We start from the raw sequence: 23,598 nt of genomic DNA, 5'->3' as shown, positions 1-23,598 counted from the left end.
TCTGTGAAAGGGAACTTCCTTTGGCCCACGGGATGTTAGTGGACAAGATGTGAGCGGAGGTTTGATCTGTGCTTGGGTGGTAGGGCTTGCTGTCTTACACTCCTGCTTTTTACTATAAGAAGAACCTGCCTCAGGTAGCCCTGGTTTAAGGAGGATGAGAGACATATGGGGCAGATCTGGATCCAACGGACAGCTTAGAGCCCAGCCCACACCAGATAAACTGAACTTCAGATCCCTGTGGAGGCGTGAGCAAGAAGTAGGTGCTTATTGTTGTTTGCCACTAAGTTTTGGGGGGTTTGTTACACAACATTATTATGGCAATAGGGGGCTGACATACACCTACATGAGAATCACGTGGGGTGCTTTTGTGAATGAGATTTCTGTGCCCCACCCTGTGCATATAAATGATAATCTCTGGCATGGTTTTAGAAATCTATATTTTAACAAGATCTCCAGGAGATTCTTATGTTCACTGCAGTTTCAAAACCACTGGGCTACAGCATTTATCTCCATGCTATTTTCAGTCCATGGAAAAAGCAGTAGGTTAGCACCCAGACACCTGCTACATTTTCCTACAAAAAACTCTTCTAAAAGATGTGGGGCTGTAAAAAAGATAGGGAACAAGGTTTTCTCATGGAATCATTTAATTAAAGGGGTGGGAATTGAGAAACTTAAAGGCTTCCTGAGGTGCTTTATAAACACAGCGTTGCTCAAAAGCCATCCTTCACGCAGGGAGCCAGCTAATACCCCCAGTTTAAATTTGAATAAGTGAAAACCGATCAGTGACAACACCATATTAACTAATTAAACATGTATTTAGTAGGCTCTTAATAAATACCAGCCATTCTGGAAGGTATTGGAAAAATCAAGTTTGTTCAAGATAGAATCCTTACCCAAAGAGTGGCCAGTCTAGTTAGCCAAGTTTCCTCAAGGGCAGAGGGTGGGTGTGTGGGAGTTTCAAAGAAAATAAATGATGCAGTTCTTGCCTCCCAAATGCTTGCATGGTGTGATTTCTATCATTTCCTTAGCCACTCAGTCACTTTTCCAACCATTTGTTCTCTTTGGGACCCACCTTGATTCTTGTCTCATGAACAGAAATCTTCTCAGTAGTTGACAAAACGCTTTCTCTTCTCAAACCTGATTTCACCTCAGCACTCTTGCCCCAGGTTCCTTGCTCAGCCTACTGCATTGTGCCAGGAAATTCTCCATCTCAGCTCTTGTGCAGGCGGCCAAGGCTCCTGGACTGGGGTTCTGCAGTCCCACTCAGCATTCAAGTTCCATCTGGGCAGGAACAAGAAACATTATAATGGAGCATTATCATAATCACCCTTTCAGGTCATGAAATGCATGCCTTGAAAAAGCATTTTCAGTAGCAGACAAAATAAGAGAATTGAAATCTGCAGGGTGTCTCACTCTGATTAATATGCTGCAGAAGCAAGTATTGATTTGTGTTATTTGCTCATCTGAAGCTCATGTGCTAACCTCAGACAATGGGTTACTGAAATAACCTTTGATCACCAACAGCGTAGAGTACACAACGTACTTACTTTCCCCCTAAAAATATAACGTCATGTATCAAGCAAATTGCCCTGTGACTTTTTTTCATATTACTCATCTAGGCCACAGGCTTTGCATAATGATGTCATCCTTATCATCTTGTAGAGACAATTCCTAATGGCATCGAACATTGTGACATGTAAGCCTTTGTAGAGCAAGAATTGTGCCTTTGATGTGTTACTTTCTAACTGGAGGGCCCATAAAAACATTTAACAGCTGTTAAATAGGCAAACAGAAACAGTAAGCTTGTGGGCCGAGCATCTTGGTAATTCTAGTGCCCTGGTAGGTTGGTACCATTTGGCAGTTCTTAGAGTTCTGTTTTCATTACTGAGAAGCCCTTAAGTGAGCATTTAAGAACTGCCAGCAGTGATACAAATGGCAAGGTTTAAGGAAGCTTGTATTCCCTGCTGGATCTGCTCTAGGATGATGGTCTAGAATTGGAATTACCAGAGCCATTTGCAACTCTGAGGCAGATGCTATTGGTGCCCTATCCAGATCCCCTTTTCCTGGGCTGCAGCTCCCATCCCCCATTCGCTGCAGGTGTTGGCTGCTAATAGTGGCTCATTACGTACCCTTCTTTGGACAACTGCCCTTAGCCAAAGGGAGCTACCTTGTTCAGAGAAGACAGGGAGGTTATGGTTCCTCCTCTCCAGGAGGGTGGCCTGTGGCAAATGACTGACTGATAAAGGATGGTATATGTCCAGTCCCCTTGCTTCAAGGCAGGACATACTTGGTACAACTCATGCTCTAGAATTTCCTCTGAGATCAGGCTGAGGCTAGACTTCTCCTGAAACTATGTCTTTGCCTAACTTCTTCTCTTCCACTATTCTGCTTTCCTCACTTTCTTACAGGTTTCTCCTGAGAGCTCTCTCTCAATAAATCTTTTACACAAGAATCCCCAGCTCAGGTTTTGCTTCCAAGAATCCTTCCTAATACACTATATGAAAAAGGTGGGCAAGAGTTTCCCTAATAATATAACAACTTGCTGTTTAAAACAAAGTGGCTGAGTCCCAAACTAGTTTTAAACTCTTGAGATATACTCAAGTACCACCTGAAACATAAGAAGCTGTCAGTGGGTTTAGAAGCAGTCATAATAGACATCAATCTGGATACAATGATCAGAACCAGAGGTCTTTCTTTGAATAATAATAATTAAAAAGAATAAAAACCAAACTTCTCTCTGTCAAGCTGATTCTGACTCAAGGTGACCCCATGTGTTACAGAGTAGAACGGCTCCATAGGGTTTTCTTGGCTGTAAGGTCTGCCAGGTCTTTCTTTCACAGTGCTGCTGGTTGGGTTTGAACCATTAACCTTTTGGCTAATAGCTGAGAGCAAATCCTTTGTGCTGCCTAGGGCCCTTTGACTGGAAATGTCTTAAAATCCAGCTGAGCTACAAACAGGAACTCTTAATGTAATAGCCATGGTTACTAACCACTGGACAATTCAGCTATGAGAGCAGGCTGGGAAAGAATGTGAGTCCCATGTCATGTTCACATGTAGGTACTAGCAGAGCAACAGCAAAATGTTGAGAGATGAATGGCAAATAATAATAATTGCTATTTGTTATTCATCACAGGGTGCTAGGCATTTTATCCAGAGATCTCATTCTTGTCACCACATAACTCTATAAATACCCAGTCAGCATAGCAAAGACCCCATCCAAGTGTGATTCATCAAAGGCATTGCTCTCCATGGCCACAGCACGGGGTGAGAAGGTGATGGACAGCTGGTACCAGGGCTGAAGCACCTCCCTCTGAGTGAGAGATCAGTCCTTTCGTTTTTTGCAACAACTAAGGCAATCATCACTTCCATTTTCTAAGGGCCTTTCTCCTCATTCCAAAAGCTTTTAGACTCTTTTATGTTTCAATTTAATGTACTGTCTGTTCACCAGAAACTATGCTTTTAGCTGAGCTACTAAGAGCAAGAAAGCATTAATCAAACATTAGCATTTTTTGAAGTTACGTATAATCTAGAAGTGACAGACAGTGAAATTATGACACATAATTACCTCTAACCTCTTTTTGGAATTTATTCGCCTAGAATGTTTATACATTTCAGCAGGTCCTTTTCTCTCCATGCCTGGAGCCCTGCGTTTTTAGGTATGTACTGAAGCTTCCTTTGAGATAACAGGGGCTTTAAAAAATTTATTTACTAACCGGGTTCATGTCTTAGGAAAAGACATGTGTGTGTACTCTGCCTTATTAACAATGTCAAGTTGCTGGTAATGAACTTTTACGGGCAGGGAGATGGCAGAGGCTTTGTGTACTTGGGGAGCTCTCCATCACAAATGCTACTTTGAGATTCATAAACTTCTTTCCCTAATAGAGGAAATTTCCTTTCTCCTATCAAATGCCAGTCCCTCCATATACGCATCAGGTACTACCTCTTCTTGCCTCCTCAAGGGCATTGTTCCAGCCACTATCCCTCTCTCTTTAGCATTCTTTCTCTCCCCCTTCTCTGTCCTGGATAATCTTATCTTTACACTCACAAAAACAGAAACAACAACAAAACTAGTTGTCATCAAGTCGATTTTGACCCGTGGGGACTCCATGTATTTCAGAACAGAACTCCTCCGTAGGATTTCCGACAGCTGTGACCTTTCAGAAGCAGATAACCAGGATTTTTCTTTCTTCTGAGGGATCTCTGGGTGGATTTGAACCACCAACTTTTTGGTTATTAGCCAAGTGCTTTACTCTTTGTGCCACCCAGGGACTCCATATAAAAATAATACTCACCTTAAAATATACACATTGTTGTTAGTTACGGAGATCTTAAAAGTACGGACATATCCTTCCCTTGATCTCAAGTCATAACTTATTGATTTCATTCCTCTCCTTTACGATAAAGCTTATTAGTGTCTTCTTTACCTGTTACCCTTCTCTCCAGTCAGACTTCCATTTCCACCTCTTCTCTGAAGCAGCTCTTATTGAGTCATAAATGTCCTCCATGTTAATAAACTTGTTTTTCTGTCTGTCTCATTCGACCTTTCAGTAACATTTCATGCTGTTGACCACATCCTTGCTTCTCAGGATTTTTCTTCTCTTGCTTTCTGTGCTGTGGTGTGGTGGTAATCAGCTCTCAGGGAAAAAGAAACATCCTGGTTTGTAGCATTTGCCATGTTCCATAGTGTAAATACTCCCACCATGATCAACATCAAGCTCCTGACGGTTTACCAGTGGCTCACACACCACTACCTCCATGAATGAAGTCGCCATAGCACCACATATTACAGGTTTCTCCTTTCACCTATTTTCTTCTTGCAGTTTTTATTGGCTCTTCTTCCACAACCAAAATTCTAAATGTTAATCTTTGGGACTTGTATCTGGGCCCTATTCTTTCTTCATATAAAATCTCAACGAGTTACAGGGTTTTGTTTATATAAAAAAATTCTAAATTTTTTTTTCTAGCAATAGGCAGTAATTAAAAAAATCAAAACAATATAAAAATACTGCGAAAGTCTCATATTTACTCTTGTTCCCATCTGCCCCTACCCCTTTGCGCTTCAGGTAAGTACTTTTATTAGTTCCTTTCGTATTCTTTCAGTGTTTCCTTTTGTGAAAGCAAATATGTTTATACATATGTATGTGTGTGTATGCTTGTATATGCTTATTTTTCCCCTTTCTTATACAAAAGGTAATATCATAAATACTCTTCTGGATCTTACTTTCTTTCACTTTACATGCTGGGGACCATTCCATATCAGTATGTAGGTATCCAAATGGTATTTAAAATATCATCTGTATTCTGACCACTAACAAATTGATATGTCCAATGCAGACCTCTTCTGTGAGCTCCATACTTGCAGTATGCTTCTACCTGCATACTTAACACTTGATATCTCAAAGATGTCTCAGACACACCTGTCTCAAACACTTGTTTTCACTTCCTGTGGTAGATGCTGTTTTGTTGGCCCGATCAATTCTCATTATCAGGACAGAGCACCCTCTCCCTAGCTGCTCATGGCTCACAGCTGACCCCTTCTCTGGAGGATTGTCCTCAGCTGAAAGGACCCACCTTGCACTGTAAGCTATCCCCATAGCCAATAACTGACTGATACTGGGGTACAAAAGGCCAGGCCCTTGTCTTAACAGACAACTCTGCAGGGAGGTTTATGTGGAGCGCAGGCCCCAACTCTCCCTCGCTCCTATTCTTTCCCCTTCCTTCTCCTGCTTCCCTCTCCCGCTTCATGCTTGTCCTGAAGAGCACTCCCTAATAAACCATGTGTACCCAAATCTCTATTTCAGGCTTTGCTTCTAGGGAACTGAACCCTAGACACTCCTTCTGTTCTCCACAGGCGTCTTCATTTCAGTAATGATCACGGTTCACCTATTTGTACCAGCTAGAAACTTGGGTTCTATTACTGAAAATTCCCTTCTTTTCTCCTCTCCACCATATCCATTCCATCAATCAGCAAATTCTATTGATTCTACCTCAAATATATCTTGAATCCATAAACTTTTTTCCAGCTGTCCTTTCAGACCCCTAAGGAGATCACCAGCATCTATCTCACTTATTTAACATTTTATTTATTTATATATTTGAATTGATAATACAAAAAACAGAACAAGCTGCTGTTGAGTCGATTCTGAATCATGGCCACCTTATGTGTTTCAGAGCAGAACTGCTCCATAGGGGTTTTGTAAACATGGTTAAAAATTTTAAAGCTGCAAAATTGTTTACAGCAAAAAGCCTTCTCCCCGACTTTGTACCTGTCTTAGTTATCTAGCCCAAGAGACTGAAAGGGCTGCATAAACCAGAGACTACATCAGCCTGAGACCAGAAGAACTAGATGGTGCCTGGCTACAACCGATGACTGTCCTGACAGGGAACACAACAGAGAACCCCTGATGGACAGGAGAGCAGTGGGATACAGACCCCAAATTCTCGTAAAAAGACCAGACTTAATGGTCTGAATAAGACTAGAAGGACTCTGGAGGTCATGATTCCCAGACCTTCTGTTAGCCCAAGACAGGAAACATTCCCAAAGCCAACTCTTCAGACAGGGATTGGACTGAACTATGGGATAGGAAATGATACTGGTGAGGGGTGAGCTTCTTGGATCAAGTAGACACATGAGACTATGTAGGCAGCTCCTGTCTGAAGGGGAGATGAGAGGGCAGAGGACACAGAAATAGAGAGTGGAGAGAAGGGGTGTGCTGTCTCATTAGGGGTAGAGCAACTAGGAATATATAGCAAGGTGCATATAAATTTTTGTATGAGAGATTGACTTGATTTTTAAACTTTCACTTAAAGCACAATAAAAAAAAATCCAGTTAAACATGGGCTTGGTTAGAAAATTCAAACTGTGGAGAAATTGTAAACGGTTTCTTTTTTACTTCCAGAAGATATCTTCTGTGAATACGTGAGCACTGATATCTACATAATATAGTTTTTAATTTAAATGAGAAGGACCATTATACTAATCACCCTGTCCTGTACATTATTTATTCAGATAATAATATAACTTGGAGAATTTTCCATATTAGGATATAACATATCATTTCATGTTTGTTTTTTATGGTTACATAATATTTGATTATGTCATGTATTATAATTTATTTAGCCAGTCTCCTTTTGATGGTCATTTGAGTTGTGTGTTTTTGGTCTTTTTGTATGTGTGTGTGTGTGTATGTGTTTTGCAGACCGTAGCGTGATGATTACCCTTGTTCATGTCCTTTTTCAGCTGGTTTACTTTTCCAAGGGCTTCCCAGAGTATATTTTAAATTTTGATCAATTTGCCAAATTCCTCCAGATAAGTTATTCAAATTTATATGCTTACCAGCAATGTAATGTCTGTCCTCACACCCTCACCAAACACTATTATAATTTTTTTCTTTTAATTTGTTATGTGTGTTTTTATTTTGTTTGTTATTTTTTGGTCTTATTTAAATTTTACGTTGTTATGTGGTCAGATTGCTCAATCTTTCTCTTTATACTTTCTTTTTGAGTGGAAGTTTAGTTAGATGTTTTCTAAATGTTTTTATTATAGAAACAAAGCAAAAAACTTCACAGTAGGAATTTGAAAACTGTAGAAAAGGTGATGTAAGAGAAAAAATGAGTGCTGATACTCCTACTATTACAAGAAAAACTGTTTTGTTGTGTGTAGTTTTTAGTGCAATTTTTCTAGCCTTGATGATAATGAGTGAATTGAAGGCAAGATCCCCTGGTTGAAAGAGAGGTGTGGTAGAATAATATTTGTGAAGTATTAATGTATTTTTTAAATAGATTTGGTATATTAATACATTTACTTTAATTTTTTTTTTTTAAAGGATTAGTGTTTTTTGCCCCTATCCTATCCCCGCCCATAAAGCCAGCATTTTTCCTGCTTTCTGTGATTAGATAAAGATCACGTGGGCTGGGAAAGAGGGAGAAGAAGAGAGAAATGATGCTGTGTGTCTCTGTGGGGCAGCTCTGGCCCAGCCCCTTTCTAGAAAGTTGGGGAAAGAGTAAACTCAAGGGCAGAGAGTCTGCCTTTTCCTCCCAGGGAGCCCCAGGAAAGTGATGGAAGTCTGAAATTCTCTCCCTTTTTGCCCTTATGCAAGAGTTGAAGAAATCTCAGCATGGCAGGTCAGGGCAGAGAAAGCCCGCGACAGTCCTCCAAGTTTCCCATAGCAGAGTGGCCAGGAGAGCATCCACGATATCGAAGAGTATCTCAAGGAGTTCTTGCATATTCAGAGTTGCTTTGCCTTGCGAAGAGGGGAGCCAAGAGCAGATGTCAGCATTGTCCTCATGTCAAAGGCCAGATGGGAGCTCAGTTGCCTCTGTAGATTCCAGCAGGGATGGATACTGTCAACTGGCGACTCCTGGGAACAAGGACATAACAGAGGATGCCAGCATGGGCAGATGACAACGAAGGACCAGATGAGCCCCCTCCATGTCCAGATGTTCTATCAGTTGTGACCCACCCCCGGGGGCAAAGTAGGAGGGAGAAAAACCTGGAATGGACTAAGTTTACCTGGCTCTGACTTGTTATCAGTGCTGCCATTAAGTGGGATGGAGATTCAAAAAAGAAATTAGAGTCAGTATGGAAAATAATTTTTACGTTTCTGCATACATGAGTTTTGTGGGCTGAAATATTATGACCGCTACAAAAGTAAGTCTGAACTGAGGCATCAGAAATGGCCTTTGAGAAAAGCATAACCAGAAGCATTTTCCATTCTGGAAAAGAAAGGCTCAACCTGAAAAGGAATTGTAGATCCTAGAAAAATTTGCAAAACAAGGGAGAGCAGTGGGAATATTTCTCTTTGCTATGTAGATGGAAGTTTTGGTGATATTTGTAGCAGATGACAGAAAAATCCACTTTATAGTGGTTTAAACAATAGAGGTTTATTTTCTTCCTGTAATCATAGGTCTGGAGGTTGACTGTCCAGGGCTAAAGCAGCAGTTTAAAGATGTCATCAAGTCCCAGACTTTTCCTGTATTTCCACTCTGCCATTCTTAACATAGTGGTTCTCACATCATGGTAGCACAATGGCAGTCACAGCCCCTAGCAGGAAGAAGATGGGAAAAATTGCAGCAGCTGTATCTGTCACCTTATTACTAGGAAAAGCAAAAGCTTTCATAGAATTCTCTAGCAGCCTTCCAAATATATCTCATTGGCTAGAACCATGACCTATGGCTACATCCAGCCCCAAGAAAGGCCTTGAATGAGTATTTAGGTTTTCTAACCTCGACCCTAGAAAAAGCCAAGATAGAAGGGAGGTGGTAATGAGTAGTGGGTCAGCCAACCAACAATGTCCAGCATATTTACCCACTACATCTAACCAATGATCATCTCTGCTCATTTCATCTCTTGGAATAGCACTTGAATCTCCACAGCCAGTTTCCTAGTTCAAAACCACATGTCTACTGCCTCCACTTTTTGGAAAAAAACTCCAAAGTGGTCTCTATATGTAATAGGCATTTGTTGTAGTATCTGAGAATATTCAATTCTGCTATAAAGACAAAACAAATAGGATGGATGAAACTCATCTGTATTAAGCATTGTTACTAAGTAATTGAAGAGCTTATGAGCTATAGGCAAAACTCACAGGATATGTTAAGTATAGAGAATGATTAAACAAGTAGCATTTTTTATGTGATATAGGCAGCATTTGTAAGTTGTGTTAAATATAGACAGTAAGTCCTTCACCTGAAAGACACGCCAAAGATAGAATTAAAAATATGATATAACAAGAGTTGCTTACAGAGAGAAAGGAATTATTATACTATCTCTGGGCTGACAGATACGCCACACCTAAATCAGCAACCCATGGTGATAGCCAGTACAATCTCCTTCTGGCCTTACATATGTGCTGCCCAAGAATTGCAGATAAAACTCATAGCTGTTATGCAGGCTAGTTGGAAAGCTACCGCTGTGGCCAGGTGTACTTGCCTGCATTCTTCCTATGAGGCCCTTGTTCAAACCTCAGCTCTGGTCATCATAACCATACTATCAGTGGGAAGGCCAATGCTGCAGAGAGAGGGAGAGAGAGAGAGATATGCAGGGTATAGGACATATGAACAGATCTCAGGTGGCTTGGTCCTTTCACCAGCTGGCAGCCTGTGCTAAGTGTGGCAACCCACCCCATTTCTTTTCCCTTGCTTCTCACTGTGTGTTTAGCATTGATTTAATAAAATGTGTGATTTGAGCCTTTTAATTTGGGCTGTGAGCTTTTCTGTTCTGTGACCTCTGGATAGTTCTCCTGGTTGTATACTTGGAAGCTACATTGTCTCAAGGCAAATGCCCACGCAACACTATTCAATGCCCCTTAGACACCCTGCCACAGGAGTAAGCTTTTAAAAATACAGATCTGATCAGAGTTAACTCTCTGTTTAAAGCCTTTTGAGGGGCCCTGGTAGCGCAGTGGTTAAGTGCTCTGTTTCTAACCAAAAGGCCAGCCACGTGAACCCACCAGCGGCTCCACAGGAGAAAGATATGGCAGTCTGCTTCCGGTAAAGATTTACAGCCTTGGAAACCCTATGGGGCAGTTCTATTCTGTCCTATGTGGTCATTATGAGTCAGAATTGACTCAACAGCAATGGTTTAGTTTTGGTTTTTGGGTAAAGCCTTTCAGTGTCTCACCATTGTCAACAAGCTAACATCGCCCTTTTCCTGGGTGGTGCAAAAGGTTGAGTGTGCAACTAGTTGGTTGAAACCCACCCAGAGGCATCTAGGAAGTCAGTCCTAGCAATCTGCTTCCAAAAAGTCATAGCTTTGAAAACTCTATGAAGCAGTTCTACTCTGCACACATGTGGTTGTCATGAGCTAGAACCAACTTGATGGAAACTAACATGAAGCGTGGTGTTGCAGGTTGGGCTTCCTGAGAAGCAGACTCTGAGGTGCAGAGTAGCATCCAGGAATAGCATAAGGAGTGCTTTGGGGAAACTTTATATCTCTTGGGTGCCCCACTTCCTCACCAAGATGGATCGGTTACTGGCTATAGGCTGCCCTTAGGGGAAGGGCTGTGACCTTGGGTGAGGCAATTCTCTGCAGCAGAGTGCAATCCCTGAAGAGTAGTAGCTATGAAATATGTCTTTCAGTGCTGGAGGGGGTATCTGGGCAGCACACCATAATCCTCCAGGAATTTATATGAGTGCCTTGCCCAGCATCTCTCTCCAGCTTATCTTTTGCTTTGTCCTCTGTAAAATGCAAAGCTTCAGCCACACAGAGCTAGTTGCCATTGCCCAAGTGCACCACACTCTTTCTTCCTCAGTACCTTCGTGCTCACTGCCGCCCTGCCTGGGATGTCTTCCCACCCACTGCTTCCACCCCTCTTGCCAAAGCAGACTCACAGCTTCTCAGATCACACCACTCATTCAAACCACCCTTACCATCTGCAGATTAGGCTGGCCCTCCTCCAATTCCCTGTCTCAACCTGCAGCTCTGAACTGGCTGGGCTGTGGGAAGAAAGGGGCTGCAACCGTGCATGAGGTGCTTGGACTAGAGAGAGTCAAAGGCTCTAGAATACATGCTGTGTATTCTAAAATGTGTTCTTTCTCTGAACTCTGAACATCCCCCTCCCTTCTACCCTCCTCTACCACCCCAAACCCATGATGAGAAACCTGGATTCATTTTGTAACAGGACACTACATGCTATAGTTCTAAATTGTGCTTAAAAATTTTAATAGTAGGCTAAAGCAAAAAACACACAGGGAGCATTTTAGAGATGCCCTGCAGCTGGATTTGTTTTCTGCTAGAGCAATCTTGCTGCCTGGCTGCTTCCTGCTGAAAGCACAGAGGACGTGTTGAAATGCTGCCACTGTAAACAAAACTAGAACAAGCAGAAGCCTTTCTCTCACGCTGACAGACCTGCCTTTAAGTTGTTTGCAGCGGTGCTATTTGACAGGCACAGTGCTAAGAAGAGAACCAGTTGCTATCTAGTCAATTCTGACTCATAGTGACCCCATGTGTTAGAGAATAATACTTGGCCCCATAGGGTTTGCAAAGCTGTGAACTTTCAGAAGCAGATCACAAGGACTTTCTTCCAAGGCATTTTTGGGTGAATTTGAACTTCCAACCTTCTGTAGTAGTCAGGAAATCCTGGTGCTGTAGTGGTTAAGTGCTATGGCTGCTAACCGAAAGGTCGGCATTTCGAATCCACCAGGCCTTCCCTGGAAACTCTATGGGGCAGTTCTACTATGTTCTCTAGGGTCGCTATGAGTTGGAATTGACTCCAGGGCAACGAGGTTTTTTTTTTTTTTTTTCCTGTTAGTAGTCAAGCTCTTAATCGTTTATGCCTCCCAGGGACTTCTATGGGCTACAAAAAGAATTGAAAGGGAGAATTCCTCAAGACAAGCTTGCAAAATGTTAGCACTGGAAGGGACTTTAGAAATCACCTGGTCCAGTTACTATAATTTATAGTTGAAGAAACTGAAGTGCAGGAAGGCTAGGTAACTTATTCTAGGTCATACAGCATATGGGTGGCAGCCTGAACTGAAATCCAGGTTCCTTGGCCCCAGTGCAATCTTTCCCCACACATCTCCAAATTTCTCATGCTGAAAATATCATAAATATCACACACAAGTAAATTTTGCTGAAGATCATTCAAAAATGGTTGTACTAGTACAACTGCCAAAAGTTCAAGATGTGTTCAGAAGAGGATGTGGGTCAATGGATATCATTGCTGATGTCAGATGGATCTTGGCTGAAAGCAGAGAATACCAGAAAGATGTTCACCTGTGTTTTATTGACTATGCAAAGGCATTTGACTGCGTGGATCGTAACGAATTATGAGTAACACTGCAAATGACATGAATTCCAGGACACTTAATTGTGCTTATGCGGAACCTCTGCATAGACCAAGAGGCAGTCATTTGAATAGAACAAGAGGAAAGTTGTGCGTCGTGGTTGTATCCTTTCGCTATACTTATTCAATCTGTATGCTGAACAAATAATCTGAGAATCTGGACTATATGAAGAAGAACACAGCATCAGGGTTGGAGGAAGACTCATTGACAACCTGCGATATGCAGATGACACAATCTTGCTTGCTGAAAGTGAAGAAGACTTGAAGTACTTACTGACAAAGATCAAAGACTATAGTCTTTGCTATGGATTGCACCTCAACATAAAGAAAACAAAAATCCTCACAGCTGGACCAATAAGCAACATCACAATATAAGGAGAAAATATTGAAGTTGTGAAGAATTTTGTTTTACTTGGGTCCACAATCAAAGCTCATGGAAGCAGCAGTTGAGAAATCAAACAACGCAATGCATTGGGCAAATTTGCTGCAAAAAACCTCTTTAAAGTGTTTAAAGCAAAGATGCCACTTTAAAGACTAAAGTGTGCCTGACCCAAGCCATGGTGTTTTTAGTAGCCTCGTAGGCACGTGAAAGCTGGGCAATGACTAAGGAAGACCAAAGAAGAATTGAATTATGCCTTTGAATTATGGTGTTGGTGAAAAATATTGCCAGAAAAATGGACAAGTATAACCAGAATGTTCATTAGAAGCAAGGATGGTGAGACTTCTTCTCATATACTTTGGACATGTTAACGGGGGGACAAGTCCCTGAAAAGGACATCATGCTTGGTAAGTATCTTAGTTATCTAGTGCTGCTATAACAGAAATATCACAAGTGGATGACTTTAGCAAACAGAAATTTATTCTCTCACAGTCTAGGAGGCTAGAAGTCCTAATTCAGGGTGCTGGCTACAGAGAAATGGGGTAAGATTCTTGTCATCAATCTTCCACTGGGTCTAAGCTTCTCAGCACAGGGACCCCAGGTCCAAAGGACAGGCTACCCTCCTGGTTCATCATTCTTGTTGGTAGGAAGTCCATCTCCTATCTGTTCACTTCTCTCTTTTATATTTCAAAAGAGATTGACTCAAGATACAATCTAATTCTGTAGATTGAGTCCTGCCTCATTAACATAACTATCTCTAATCCTGCCAAATTGACATCATACAGATAGGATTTATAACACATAGGAAAATCTCATCAGATAACAAAATGGAGGACAACCACACAATACTGGAAATCATGGCCTAGCCAAGTTGACACACATTTTTAGGGGACACAGTTCAATCCTTAACAGTAACTAAAAATTAAGGTCAGTGAAAAATTGGAAGACCTGCAATAAGATGGATTGACACACTGGCAGCAACAATGGGCTCAAGCATAACAATGATCATGAGGATGGTATAGGACTGGGCAATGTTTCATTCTGTTCCACATGGGGTTTTTATAAGTCAGAACCAACTTTGTCGGCACCTAACAACAACAGTCCAATCTTTATTCCACTACATTGTATGCAAGTTCATTACTTCACCATAATGTTTTTGTTTTTGCCTCTGCGCATTGCAGAGAATCATATGTAATTCCCATGATCAAAGTAACTACAATATCTAACTGCATATGAAATGGCTATTGGCTCCATCACTGGGAAGAACAGTTAACGAATTCACTAATTGGACTTTTGTGTTAATATCACTCCTCTAGGCTAATTACTTGTTTAATCAGGACATTTTGCCTTGATCATAAGTGCAATCACCTAAAATATTTGATGAATCTTGACTTTGTGCTGTGAGGATCCAACATATTTATGAAGTGCTGTCATTAGAACTTACGAAAACTAAACAACTAATTAGCTTTGAGATGCTTAAAGTTTAAACAGGAGCAAATTCATAAATATTAAAATTAATCTCTATTTTATACATTATTTCACACATGCATGAAGTACCATAAGGAAGTTGAATTATTTGTGGAAATCATGACTCACTATTTCCGTATGAGTTTCTTTGTAAAGCCTGCCATTGAGTGAAAGCAATTTGTTAGGCATTTAATACTTCTTTGTGTCCCTATGGCACATTTTCCTCCCTGCAACGCAGAGGACTTAATACATATAACTCAGTAATCCTCACAAAGTAAAGCCAGAGAAAGTAAATGGCAAGTATAAACCTCTTGATATAGAAGGCCAAGTATTTGCTTGGAAAATTCAATGTGTAATTGACTTTCTTGTTAAATGCATTATCAGACTACTTGTGCACTGGCTGGAATTTGTTGTCTGTGATGGTTAAGGTTGTGTGTGAACTTGGCTGGGCCATGATTCTCAGTGGTTTGACAGTTATGCTGTATTTTGGCAGTTATGTAATGATGTAGTCAACTCCATGATGAGATCTGCTGTGAGCAGCCAATTAGTTGAAAGGGATTTTCCTTGGGGATGTGGCCTGCATCCAATTTATAAATGGTGTTTCAGCAAGGGTCTTGCTCTGGATCCTGAATCTGGCTCATCATTTGACCTCCCATTCTTGAGACTTGAGCTAGCAGCTTACCGGCAGCTCTCGGGATTCATCAGCCTCCACAGCCTGTGAGCTAGCGGCCTACTGTCTTACCGCCAATCTTGGGTTCATCAGCCCCTGCAGCTTTGTGAGTCAGGAGAAGCCTCCAGCCTGATGCCTGACCCACAGACTTGGGCCTTGGCAGCCTCTACAACTGTGTGAACAATTTCCTTGAGATAAATCTCTCTTTCTCTCTCTCTCTCTATCTAAAGATGCTTCAAAGGTTTTGCTTCTCTAGAGAACCCAGACTAAGACATTTGATACTGAGAGTGGTCGTAGAGAAACAGAATTGTAAGGATGTGTTTTCTAAATTGGTTCTCAAGTCTGATTAGTCTTAAAGATGTTGATGACTCTGCTGCTGGTAGTAAAGAGGGCATTGCTAATCCATGACATGAGGTGGAATTAGAAATACACAAAGTATCACCATCAATTAGATCAAGTATTAGAGAGAGGCGAGGCTCTGGGTGATTGCATGTTTGATAATTTTCTACAATTTTGTCAAAATAAGAAGTATAAGAAAGCTGGTTGGTAGGTCCCAGTTTCACTAGACAAAGTGGTGAAAGAGATAAGCTCAGGGCTTCAGAGTCACAGCTCAAGCACTGCATAAATGACCTCAAAGTTTCTATTTGTGCCCTGAAAGGAAGCCTTATTTCTTGTAGTAACAGAGCTGTTATTGCCAAAAACCAAACTCTTACAGGTCTTCTCGTCTAAGAATGGCTGGATTACAATACCAACCGAATCCCCAACATTGAATGGTGTCTGAAGTTAAAGTGAGAGCATTTATTGGGAAGAAATGGGATCCTGAAACTTGGGGTGGGAACATATGGGCAGATAATCAGGAAGCTGTGGATCCTAGCCCCAAAATTCTGTTGAATCACTTCTGCCAACAGAACCTGGGCTTCTTACTCCCATCTGAAGAGAATGCTCCATATTTGTCTGCTGTCTTAGCTATCTAGTGCTGCTATAACGGAAATACCACAAGTGAATGGCTTTAACAAACAGAAATTTATTCTCTCACAGTCTAGGAGGCTAGAAGTTCTGGTTCAGGGCACCAGCTCCAGGGGGAAAGCTTTCTCTCTCTGCTGGCTCTGGGGGAAGGCCCTTGCCATCAATCTTCCCTGGCTGAGGAGCTTCTCAGCACAGGGACCCTGGGCTCAAAGGGTGCACTATCCTCCTAGCTCTTGTTTCTTGGTGGTATGAGATTCCCCTCTCTCTGCTAGCTTCTCTCTTTTATATCTCAAAAGATACAACCTAATCTTGTAGATTGAGTCCTGTCTTATTAACGTAACTGCCTCTAATCCAGTCTCATTAACATCATAGAGGTAGGATTCACAACACACAGGAAAACCACATCAGATGACAAAATGGTGGACAACCACAGAATACTAGGAATCACAACCTAGCCAGGTTGACACATGTTTTTTGAGGACACAATTCAATCCATGACATCTCTAAGCCACCCTCCCCAGTAAAACCATTAGCCTCTCCAACCCCATCTGATGAGATTAACCTAGCTTTGTGTGAAGAGTCTTTGAGTTATCCCCTGGGAAGGTGGCTGAGTCATTGCCTGAGGCCGATGCCTTACAAGACACTGTGGAATGTTCTCAGAACACATCTCTACCACCCATTTTTGCTTCTAGACCTACAACTAGACTTAAATCCCGGTAAGCCCCAAAAGGTGAAGTACAAAATATGACCCAGGTGGAGGTGCACTACACACCAAAAGAACTGCTTGGCTTTTCTAATATGTACAGAGCAACCTAGGGAATATGTGTGGGAATGGCTATTAAGGGTATGGGATAATGGTGCAAGGAACATAAAGTTGGATCAATCTGAGTTTATTGATATGGGCCCCACTAACCACAGATTCTTCATTCAATGTTTCAGCTTGAGAGGATGGAAAAGGATCTAATAGTTTGTTTGGTTGGTTCACTGAAGCATGGATTCTGTGGTGGCTTGGGTTACACTAAATCAAGTTGAAGTACCAGGCCTGCCTTGGTATATTGTATAAGAAGGTATCCAAAAGCTTAGGGAAATTGGCATGTTAGAGTGGATTTATCAGGTTAGGCTCACAGACACACACAAGGAGTGCCCAGAGGACACAACTTTTACCACAATGATAAGGAACAAGTTTGTGAAGGGAGCCCCAGCATCCTTGAAGACTGCTGTGGTTGATATTTTATGTAAGTCAGATTTGACAGTGGGAACTGCCAAAACTGAATTAAGACACTTAACTACAATGGTGCTGATTGGGCTCTTTGATGGTAGGAGCCAAGTGGTAGCACTCACCCAACAAAGACAAGGTGGACGTGGTTACCATAATAGACAGTGAATTCAAAGCAGTAACCAAAATAGTCTGACTCATGTGGACTTAAGGTGTTGGCTACTTGGGCATGGTATACCTAGTAGTGAAATATATGGGGCGTTTACTAAATATTTACTTGATCTGTACAAGTAGAAGAATTCTAGGTCAAGTGAATGGCAGTCTAACTTGAACTGCCAGAATAGAGTCATGGCCCCTCGATAAATTCTTAGGCTTGAGCCAGTTTACAGACCCACAGTCCTTGAATGAAGGGGAGGCCAGGTCCCCTGGAGGAAGGACCGCATTGCACTTCCAAAAATTTATACTGTTAATCTATTTCCCAGCTTTCTCCAAAGGGATCTACAGCCTTATATGAGAGTGACTGTTCACTGGGGAAAAGAAAATAATTAGACTTTATGTGAATTACTGGGCACTGACCCTGAACTGACCCTAATTTCAGGAGACTCAAAACATCTCTGTGGCCCACTCGTCCAAGTGGTGGCATATGGAGGTCAGGTTATCAGTCTTAGCTCATGTCTGTCTCATGGTGGGTCCAGTGGTCCCCTGAACCCATCCTGTAGTGTTGTCCCCAGTTCCAGAACGCATGATGGAAATAGACCTGATACGTGGAGTAAGGGCTATTATGGTAGGAAAGGCTAAGTGGAAGCCATCAGGACTGCCCCTACCTAGGAAAATAGTGAATCAAAAGCAACACCACATTCCTGGTGGAATTGTAGAGATTACTGCCACCATCAAGGACTTGAGGGATGCAGGGGTGGTAATTCCCACCACATCCCCATTAAACTTGCCTATTTGGCATGTGCAAAAAACAGATGGGTCTTGGAGAATGCCAGTGGATTACCAAAAAATTAACCAGGTGTTGACTCCAATTGAAGCTGCTGTTCCAGATGTGGTTTCATTGCTTGAGCAAATTAATACATCTCCTGGTACCTGGTATGCAGCTATTGATCTGGCTAATGCCTTTTTCTCCATCCCTGTTTTGAAGGACCACCAGAAGCAGTTTGCCTTCCACTGGCAAGGCCAGCAGCACAACTTCACTCTCCTGCCTCAGAGGTATATCAAATCTACAGTTCTATGTCATAATTTAGTCTGCAGGGATCTTTACCCCCTTTCCTTTCCGTAAGATGCCACACTGGTTCATTATATTGAAGACATTATGCTGATTGGACCTAGTAAGAAGTATCAATTACTCTAGACTTATTGATAAGACATTTGCATGCTAAACAACAACAACAAAAACCATTGCCGTTGAGTCAATTCCGACTCATAGCAACCCTATAGGGCAGAGCAGAACTGCCCCATAGGGTTTCCAAGGAGAGGCTGGTGGATTCAAACTGCTGATCTTTTGGTTAGCAGCCAATCTCTTAACCACTGCACCACCAGGGCTCTGTGCTAGAGGGTGAGAAATTAACCTGATAAAATTCAGATGCCTTCCACTTCAGTGAAATTTCTAGGGGTCCAGTGGCCTGGGGCATTTTGAGATATTCCTTCTAAAGTGAAAGATGAGTTGTTGCATCTGGCCCCTCCTACAACTAAAAAGGAGGTACAATGACTGGTGGGACTCTCTGGATTTTGGAGGCAGCATATGCTTCATTTGGGTGTGCTACTTTTGTCTATTTGTCAAGTGACTTGAGTTTTGAGTGGGGCCCAGAATGAGAGAAGGCTCTGTAACTGGCTCAGGCTGCCGTGCAAGCCACTCTGCCACTTGGGCCATATGATCCAGTTGATCCAATGGTGCTTGAAGTGTCAGTGGCAGATAGAGATGCTGTTTGGAGTCTTTGGCAGGCCCCTATTGGCAAATCATAACGCAGACCCTTAGGATTTTGGAGCAAAGCCAGCCCTGCCATCCTCTACAGATAACTACTCTCCTTTTCAGAAATAGCTCTTTGCTTGTTACTGGACCTTAGGAGAGACTGACCCACCATAATGATTAAGATTGTGTGTGGGCCATGATTCTTAGTGTTTATATGTGATCAGTCCCATGATGGAATCTGCTGTGAGTAGCCAATCAGTTGAAAGGGATTTTCTTTGAGGGTGTGGCCTGCATCTGAATATAAGCAGACATTCTGGCTTTTTTGCTTGCTCTGGATCCTGCAGCTGCCTCCTGTTCATCGGACCTCTAGCTCTTGGGACTTGAGCTATCAGTTTATCTGCCAATCTTGCATTCACCACCGCTTGCAGCTATGTGAATCAGGAGAAGCCTGGTGGTCTTGCTTGCCAATCTGGGGATTCGTCGATCATCACATCCTGTGAGCAAGAGCCCTGCTCTCCTCAACCTGCCAATCTTGGGCTTGCCAGCCCCTGCAATTTTGTGAATCCAGAGAAGCCTCTATCCTGATTCACGGACATGGGACGTTCCAACTCTACAATTGAGTGAGCTGTTTCCTTGATATAAATCTCTCTCTCTATGTATTTATATGCTTGACTGGTTTTGCTTCTTCTCTAGAGAACCCAGCCTAAGACACCCACAGAGTCATAAAATCGGACATGCACAGCAACACTCCATCGTTAAATGGAAGTGGTATATAGGAGATTGGGCCCAAGCAGGACCTGAAGGCACAAGTAAGTTGCATGAAGAAGTGACCTAAATGCTCGTGGTCTCCACTCCTGTCACATTACCTGCCCTCTCCCAGTCTGCAGCTATGGCCTTATGGGGAGTTCCTCATGATCAGTTGACTGAGCAAGGGAAAACTCATGCCTGGTTTACAGATGGTTCTGCATGATATGCAGGCACCACTCAAAAATGGACCTTGACAACACTACAACCCCTTCCTGGGACCTCCCTGAGGGACAGTGGTGAAGGGAAATCATCCCAATGGGCAGAACTTTGAGCAGGGCACCAGGCTGTTCACTTTGCTTGGAAAGAGAAATGGCCAGATGTCCAACTGTATACTGATTTATGGGTTGTGGCCAATGGTTTGGCTGGATGATCAGGGACTTGGAAGGAATATGATTGGAAAATTGGTGACAAGGAGGTATGGGGAAGAGGAAGGTGGATAGACCTCTCAGAATGGGCCAAAGAAGTGAAGGTATCTGTGTCTTATGTTAATGCACACCATTGATTTTAACAATCAAGTCGATAGGATGATGTGTTCTGTGGAAGCCAGTCATCCTCTTTCCCCAGCCACTCTTGTCATTGCCAATGGACACATGAACACAGTTGCCATGGTGGCAAGGATGGAGGTTATGCCTGGGCTCAGAAACATGGACTTCCACTTACCAAGGCCAACTTGGCTATAGCCACTGCTGAGTGTCCAACCTGCCAGCAGCAGAGACCAACACTGAGTCCCTGATATGGCACCATTCCTTGAGATGATCAGCTAGTACCTGGTGGTAGGTTGATGACATTGGACTGCTTCCATCATAGGAAGGGCAGTGCTTCATTCCTAGTGGGATATAACTTACTCTGTATATGTATTTGCCTTCCCTGGACACAATTCTTCTGCCAAAACTACCACCTGTGGACGTACAGAATGCCTTATTCACCATCATGGTATCCCGCACAGCATCACCTCTGATCAAACAACTCAATTCACAGCAAATCAATTGTAGTAATGGGTCATGCTCGTGGAATTCACTGGTTTTTACCATTTTCCTCATTATCCTGAAGCAGCTGGCTTGATAGACGATGGAATGGCCTTCTAAAGACACAATTAGGGTACTAACTAGGTGGCAATGCCTTGCAGGGTTGGGACAGTGTTCTCCAGAAGGCTGTATATGCTCTAAACCAGTGTCCAGTATATGGTTCTGATTCACGAGTCCAGGAATCAAGGGTAGAAAATGGAGTGGCTCTGCTCACTATTACCCCTAGTGACACACTCACGAAATTTTTGCTTCCCCTAGAAATAGAACTACCATATGATCTAGCAATCCTACTCCTTGGGATATAGCCTAGAGGAATAAGAGCCTTTACACAAACAAATATATGCACACCCATGTTCATCGCAGCACTGTTTACAATAGCAAAAAGATGGAAGCAAACAAGGTGCCTATCAGTGGGTAAATGGATAAATAAATTATGGCATATTCACACAACGGAATACTATGCATCAATAGAGAACAATGATGAATCCGTGAAACATAACTTGGAAGGCATTATGCTGAGTGAAATGAGTCAGATGCAAAAGGACAAATATTGTATGAGACCACCATTATAAGAATTCAAGAAATACTTTAAACATAGAAGAAAATATTCTTTGATGGTTATGAGGGTGGGGAGGGAGGGAGGGAGGGAAAGGGATATTCGCTAATTAGATAGTAGACAAGAACTATTTTTGGTGAAGGGAAAGACAACACACAACGCAGGAGAGGTCAGCCCAACTGAGCTGAACCAAAAGCAGGTTCCTGAATAAACTGAATTCTTCTAAGGCCAGAGTAACAAGGGTGGGGGTCTGGGGACCTTGGTTTCAGGGAATATCTAGGTCAATTGGCATAACAAAATCTATTAAGAAAACATTCTGCATCCCATTTTGGAGAGTGGCGTCTGGGTCTTAAATGCTAGCTAGTGGCCATCTAAGAGTCATCAATTGGTCTCAACCCATATGGAGCAAAGGAGAATGAAGAACACCAAAGACACAAGGTAATTATGAGCCCAAGAGACAGAAAGGGCCACAGAAATCAGAGACTACATCAGCCTCAGACCAGAAGAGCTAGATGGTGCCCGGCTACAACTGATGACTGCCCTAACAGGGAACACTATAGAGAATCCCTGATGGAGCAGGTGAGCAGTGGAATGCAGACCTCAAACTCTCATAAAAAAGACCAGACTTAATGGTCTGACTGAGACTAGAAGGACCCCGGAGGTAATGGTCTCCAGGCCTTCTGTTAGCCCAAGACTGGAACGGTTCCCAAAGCCAACTCTTCAGACAGGGATTGGGCTGGAGTATAAGATAGAAGATTATACTGGTGAGGAACGAGCGTCTTGGCTTAAGTAGACACATAAGACTATGTGGGCGGCTCCTGTCTGGAGGGGAGATGAGAAGGCACAGGAGGACAGAAACTGGCTAAAAGGACACGGGGGAATACAGCAGAGAGGAGAGAGGGAGTGTGCTGTCTCATTACGGGGAGAGCAGCTAGGAGTATATAGCAAGGTGTATGTAAATTTATGTATGAGAGACTGGCTTGATTTGTAAACTTAAAGCACAATTAAAAAAATAATTTTTTTTTTTTGCTTCCTGTCCCCAGGACCCTATGCTCTGCAGGTCTAGAGGTCTTAGTTCCAGGGGAACCACCTGGAAACACAGCACTTTTCCAATTGAACTGGAAGTTAAGAATGCCAGCCAGCCAGCCACTTTGGGCTCCTTATGCCTCTGGATCAACAGGCAAAGAAGTGAGTAACCACATTGGCTGGTATGATTGATCCTCATTACCAAGAGGAAATTGGATTGATATTGCATAATGGAGGTAAAGAAGAGTATGTCTAGGTTGCAGGAAATTCCTTAGGGCATCTTTCAGTACTTCCATGCCTTGTATTTAAAGTCAATGTAAAACTACAGAAACGCAGTTCCAACATAACTACTAATGGCCCAGACTCCTCAGGAATGAAGGTTTGTATAACACCACCAGGCAAAGAACCACAATCAGCAGAGGTGCTTGCTGAGGGTAAAGGGAATACAGAACGGGTGGTGAAAGAAGGTAGATCTAAATACCACCTATGACCATGTGACCAGTTGCAGAAATGAAGACTGTAATTGTTATGAGTATTTCTTCCTTTTATGTGTGCATCAAATATTTTTGTTTTCTTATTTATTTTTTTTTAATAAAATAAAATGTGTACATTGGGCTAGTGCCTTTTCAGTTGTATGCATGTTAGTTGTATCATATTAGGTGTAAGTAAGACTTTATAATTGTCTTTATGTACAGATTATGTATGGTTTAAGGACACGTGTACACGTGCCAAGTTGACAAGGTGTGGGCTGTGTTGATTAAAGTTATGTGTCAACTTGGCTGGGCCATG

General features: G+C 42.3%; 1 long non-coding RNA gene across 1 annotated transcript in view; it reads left to right on the top strand.

The window, feature by feature from the left end:
* LOC135228496 (uncharacterized) overlaps positions 1-23,598 on the top strand; it is a 145,218-nt gene that overhangs the window by 100,858 nt on the left and 20,762 nt on the right. Inside the window, exons 3-4 of the long non-coding RNA XR_010319060.1 lie at positions 20,089-20,204; positions 22,827-22,971. This is a non-coding gene — a long non-coding RNA (uncharacterized LOC135228496). The remainder of the gene's footprint in view (positions 1-20,088; positions 20,205-22,826; positions 22,972-23,598) is intronic.

The sequence above is a fragment of the Loxodonta africana genome, chromosome 2, assembly GCF_030014295.1.
Source record: "Loxodonta africana isolate mLoxAfr1 chromosome 2, mLoxAfr1.hap2, whole genome shotgun sequence".
Classification (NCBI taxonomy): domain Eukaryota; kingdom Metazoa; phylum Chordata; class Mammalia; order Proboscidea; family Elephantidae; genus Loxodonta; species Loxodonta africana.
Note: the sequence above shows the minus strand (reverse complement) of the source record. Positions and strands in the feature narration are given on the sequence as shown.